The following is a 6000-nucleotide window of genomic DNA, read 5'->3' on the forward strand; positions in this document are numbered from 1 at the left end:
GAGCTGCGGACGTTCAATAAGTAATGCAACACTTTTTTTCTTTTTTTGGAAAGAGCTTGGGTTTATTCAGGATTCCAATACACCATGTTATTCCCCATTTTTTTGGCTACGATGCCCTATTTTTCATCATACGCCTCCTTACTGGCAGGGCCCACATATCCGCATGGCATCACTCTGCTGGTCGACGTCAGAGCCAATCAGTGTCTTGCTGAGTTCATCCTTCATGGGGACAAAGACTTGGAAGTCGGAAAGCGAGGAACCTGTGAGTACCCCAACTGGTGGAAGAGTGTGTCAGCATTACCGACAAGACGTCCAGTAGAGCTGCGAGGTGTTTGATTGTGATCCGTCGGTCACCTCGAATGAGTGTCCGCACGTTTTAATGCTGCAGGAGTCACAGCTGTGTGCGGCCGATCGGCATGCGAGAGATCGGAAAGGTTCGCGTGACGTTGTTATGATGATGACAGGCGCATCGTCCAATGTCTCATTGTGCTTTTGTTCACTGTACGGTCTCTAAAGACGTTCTGCATGCACCCATGAATATGTGTGATGTTCTGGTTTTCCGCCAAAAGCAACTCAGTGACAGCTCTCTGCGTGGAGCACACCACTGTAACAGATGCCATTTTTTAGGCAACTTACGGCGCCGGCATCTATTGAATTTCTATTTTATTTAAAAAAAATTAAGCAATTTTAAGCACCGAAGATTATGTGGTGGTTAACATCCTCCCACTCTACAAATACGGGAACTTCATAGACGCCAGAATCCACTAGAACGGAGATTATGTTTACCAATTTTGTGTTTTTTGCATCATCAGTGTCCTTCATTTCTTTTTCTAGTAATTTGTTGAGGAGCTACACTTATTGTATCAAGCCATTTGCATGGAAAACATACCGAGTGTCTATTCTATTCTGCTCATTTCTTTTGATCAGAATTCAGGCTCCTTAGTTGTGCTATTAAGTCGCCATATCATGAATACCCGTCAGAAATTTTCTTATACACTTTTCATAAATTTCTGACTTATTCTTCTCTGTTTTCATACTTCGAAACCTACGGTATCTCATTCTTTACAGTAATACTATCGGAGACTTTTTATCTAGTACTTGACACATTTTTATTCAGATAATCTTTACAAACGGCATTCCACATGATTTTTCTTTGTAATTCTTCAGTAAATTACTGCACATAAATCGCAATAATGTCTCTTGTCTCCAAAATCGCTTTACAGTATGACATAAACACACTACACAATGAAACACACAGAGGCCGCAGGTGCCCGCGTCTGCTAAAATGCGTTAAGATTCCGACCGAAAGCGGGAAACAACCGGCTTTATGCACAGCCTCCGTTTCCAGGAAGTAAATTTACGTGCATGTGTAACGTTTAAAAAAAAAAAAAGGCATCGTGTGGATGCACCTTATATACAATTCACCTTTTTTTGCAGTTTCTATTCCCTTATGTTACTACTAATTACGGGCTACCTTTCCTTTTGTAGTGTGGCAGCATCTGAAATACGAACAGCTACCTTAAGACGTTCGTAGCCTTCCTTTATTTTCCCTTGCCTTGTCGGTTGTGACTCTTTCTAGTTCGTCCGTTGAGGCTACCGCAACCTACAATCACTAAAAGACATCTTACACACGTCATCACAATACAATTACACGTCAGGAAAAGGAGCTTTTAGGAAGTGCACGGTTCTATTAACCACTTGCGATTACAGTCGTGCTGGTTTTCACCGTACAAGCGAATGTGCAACAGCAAACTAGAGTTCTCTCGCTTTCGCTTGTATTCGCTCGTGTTCCGCTGGTTGTCGCTCTTTCAAGTCCCCTTTAGGCCCAGTTCACACAGATGACATGGCGATTTCATGCCACCTCCTCGTTACCAAATGAAGCAATGCACACAGCGGCGGCGTCGCTATATCTTCCACCGTACTTGCTTCTTGGAGGACCCCGAGGAATTGGTTCATGACGTCATCAGAAAGTCTGACAGCACTGCCTGGTGACTTGGCCTGTAAGCAGTATATAAATGACATCATACGTGTTGACCAAAGGCTTTAAATACAGACCTGCCCACAGTTGTCATTTAGGAACGTGAAGTCAGTACAGATTGTTGAATGGAGCTTCCTTTATGAAAATTAAATGTAGAAGCCAGGTGCCAATGCTAATAATTTCGATTATGATGATAGACCAATTGTAGCGTAGTCAGAGTCACAGATCAGGGTGTCGTCATTGACTGAAGCCAATGAAGTGACTATGAATGACAGAGTGTTTTATAGCGTAATACACAGTTTTAAACCTTCATTACACTGTGTCTTAATGTTTTCAACATAGAAAGTACTGTTTACTAATACAACTGTCACTCAGGCGTTTCCGGTACTTAACTACAACTTTGTCTTTGCATCCATAGCAGCAGTAGCAAATGCGGAAAAAACGGACCAAATGTAGTTAAAAGTTTTTTTACAGTTTATGTGCGATAATGTACATAATACGCATAAAAATACTCGTATGCTGTTTCATTGTCTAATATATGTTTTCTAAGTTTCCCATGTAGTTTTAGTTTTTGTTACGAAAAGTCTGTTAAATATGGCAAAGTGCATTTCAATATAGCCCAAATGTAAATATTAAGCTATGCCACACGTCTGTCTGTTACCACAAATTTTGTTTCACATTCACTGAGTACCACAACTGAAACGAAATTACCACCTTTCAACATAAAGCAGACATCAGACTACGCTACAGACAAGCTTGTCACTCCAGCCTAGGGTTTTTTTTGGGGGGGGGGGGGTTCCAATATCATACTCTAGCCCAGATATGTGCTCTAGCCCAAATATGTGTTACCGGTATGCTTAAATTTTTATCATTATTATTGTGTAAACGAACAGCTAGTAGCTCTGTTTATCAAAATGCCACATTGAAGTGAACGAAAAGCTGCAGTCGTCCTGGGGGCACTGAACCGCACCTTCCAAAATTGTCTCTATATCGTACGGTTTCCTGATGTGTGCACATAAAATTTTTAGTAGCTGAAACGCTTCAGCGAACACAAAACACTTGTTGTAAACTGCCATCATGCACCCACAATGCCCATGAGCTAGAAGCGATGTGAATTAGCTGGCATGAGAGAGAGAGAGAGAGAGAGAGAGAGAGAGAGAGAGAGAATGACGTCACGATTCTTCGCAGTCCGCTAGTTGCACTGGTACGCCGCCAGGGTAATCTACAGTTCACAAGATATTGTGCAGAAGTGACGTTATTTTCAGGTCACAAGCAGTTATCGAAGATCGCAGGAACTGCTGTCGATTTGTTAGCGGCCGAAGAGGGTGCTGGGAATCACGCGCGCTTACTTCCTTAACCTAAAAAGATAAGTTTCGACAGTGCAACAACCAGTGAGTATGGAGTTATCATCAGCCGATGAAAACGTTCGGCGCTGATCGACTGGAAATTAACCATAAAGTATAAAGTTGTATGGAGTGAGCATTCGGATGCGTAGAACGAGAATTCTGCCCACAACATGGTGTTGGTACGTTCCTATGGTACCAAACTGCTGAGGTCATCGGTCCCTAGGCTTACACACTGCTTAATCTAACTTACGCTTAGGAACCTCCAACGGGGGAAGCCGTGCGAACCATGCAAGGCGCATGAGACCACGCGGTTCTCCATATCTGCAGCTCAAGTCACGTGATTTTAGGACAGCGCAATTTAGTCCTTACAGCACTTTCGTTGCTACAGATAGGGATAAATTCTAATGTCCTATTCTACTCGTCAGCTTTGAGCAATGACATCATACGTAGGCAAAAAGGTTGCATGTAGGCAAGCTAGGAAAGCAACAAATCTTACAAACGAATGTAGTAATCGATAAAATTACAATCACATTTCATGCAGATATTTACATAGTCATGAATTATACCGAAACGAATTGAAGATAATGAATATATATAAGAACAAGAGTTAAAAACAAATTTTCATGTCTAATAATAATTATTCTTGTGACTTTGCGCGTAGAAAAGCATAGAGAACCTTTAAATTGTATTACAGTAAAGCTCATATAAAATAACATTAATGTTATTATTAATTATTGAATATCACGGTAGAAGCGCAGGAAAGTAGGGGTTTTCAGCGGGGAGGAACTAAAATGTAACAGAAAAACGGGATGATGAATTGAATGACAACAAATACGAAACAGTAGCATGAAATGTGAGAAACTGAAGCACTAAATTCTAAAAGGAAAGCCAATACATAACTAACGAATATCCAGGAAAATTAACTAATATTGAAATCGATAACTAGAATTAACTATATTGATAAATTGTGTTTAATCCATGATTCATATGTAAATTATTTTTTCAGTGAAGTGTAATAGAATTTCTACATTTGTAGTTGCTCTCTAAAACTATTGCCGTTAAACAATAAAAACTGGCATCGGTAACTATAATTGACCTATACAGAAGGTCAGTTCTAATTACCGGTTCCAGTATTAGTCACTTTTTTGCAGTAGTTCAGAGAACAATTACAAATGTAAAAATCCCATTAGCCTCCTTTTTAGTGCACACACCCGCTGAAAAAACGATCTAATTAATCGTTGGAATCAGTAACTAGAATTGACCTGTACAGGAGGTCAAATAGTTAATCATGTGAACTGTGATAGTAATTGTATTGTATGCTACATTCGTTTGTTTACGAAGATGATCGGTTACTTTCAAACTTAGCCTCTAATAGTGTCTCTGTCTTATACTCCATTCATAGAATAAACCTGATGTAAACAAACATAAACGCAATGATTGGTCATCTCTCATAAAATGATATTGTTCCGCTCTTGGAAATAGATTAGATTAGGTTAGATTAGATTTACTTTCATTCCAACTTATGTATTAGTTATTTTATTACTACGTCGCTGTAAATCAAACTTAAAGGCATTCTGATGTATTAATAGCCATTAACGTTTTTCGTAATCCTACTTTAGCTACGTACTTCATATTCCAAAAATCGTATATAGTCACAGTCTGTAAGCGCTACTTGTGCTCTGATTGTCTCACTGTTCATATGTACCGCGAAAATGGATGATATTGCTTCTTGCTTGGTATGATACATGCTTGTGGAACACTGTTAATGGCTAGAAACCAGTTGTTCTTAATGTTTTTCACAACGTTACAGGGAAAAATGAGCATCGACCTTGTTGAGAAACATGATGTAATAAATATAAAACACTTAGTTTTTCAATAACTGCGATCTTGGCGTAATCGGTAGCACTGTCGTTTGGGAACCGAGAGGGCTGGTAGGCAATAGTTCGTAACTCGTTGTAATTGACAGTCTTTTTTCTTGTTCCACTTCAATACCCATATCATTCAAATAAGAAATTTATCAATATTTGGTAATGAACTCATACTTAAACATAATTTTTTTTCAAGAAAAATGCGCGGCTTCTGGTTTCTAATTACATATCTCATGTAGAATTCTCGTTTTCATTGTAAATACACATTCTTAATTATCGATATATTATAAAATATTGTTACAGATTCTGAAGTTAAGAAAACATTACACAGTTATATTTTTTGGAGAAAAATGAAAAATCAAATACTCTTTGTTTGAATATTCCCACTGTTTTATAGGACAAATGTAGTATCATACGATCCAGAGTGATAGGCGTCTTAGAAACGTGGAAAGCAATTTTCACGGTGTCGAGCACACTGTACAAATGCTACATTTTTACAGTTGTCACCGTACCACTGCTATCTGAATCCAATAGGATTGATCTGGAGCCAAGGTAAGAGATTTGTCGCGAGAAATAACAAGACATTTAAGCTGCCAAACTTACTGGAACTAATGCACGAAGCTTTGTGACACAGCACTGCCGAACAATGGCGAAATGCAGAACAGCCCGCCATAAAATAGCAGGAGGAGGAAATGTGGACTTTTTTATGACTTGGGATTCTGTTGGTGATAGCCTCGTTATCAGTATAGCAGTACTGAAATGCATCGTTTTCCTCGGAGTCCGATATAGGTTACCAGACGACTGACAG

The sequence above is a fragment of the Schistocerca serialis genome, chromosome 1, assembly GCF_023864345.2.
Source record: "Schistocerca serialis cubense isolate TAMUIC-IGC-003099 chromosome 1, iqSchSeri2.2, whole genome shotgun sequence".
Taxonomy (NCBI): Eukaryota; Metazoa; Arthropoda; class Insecta; order Orthoptera; family Acrididae; genus Schistocerca; species Schistocerca serialis.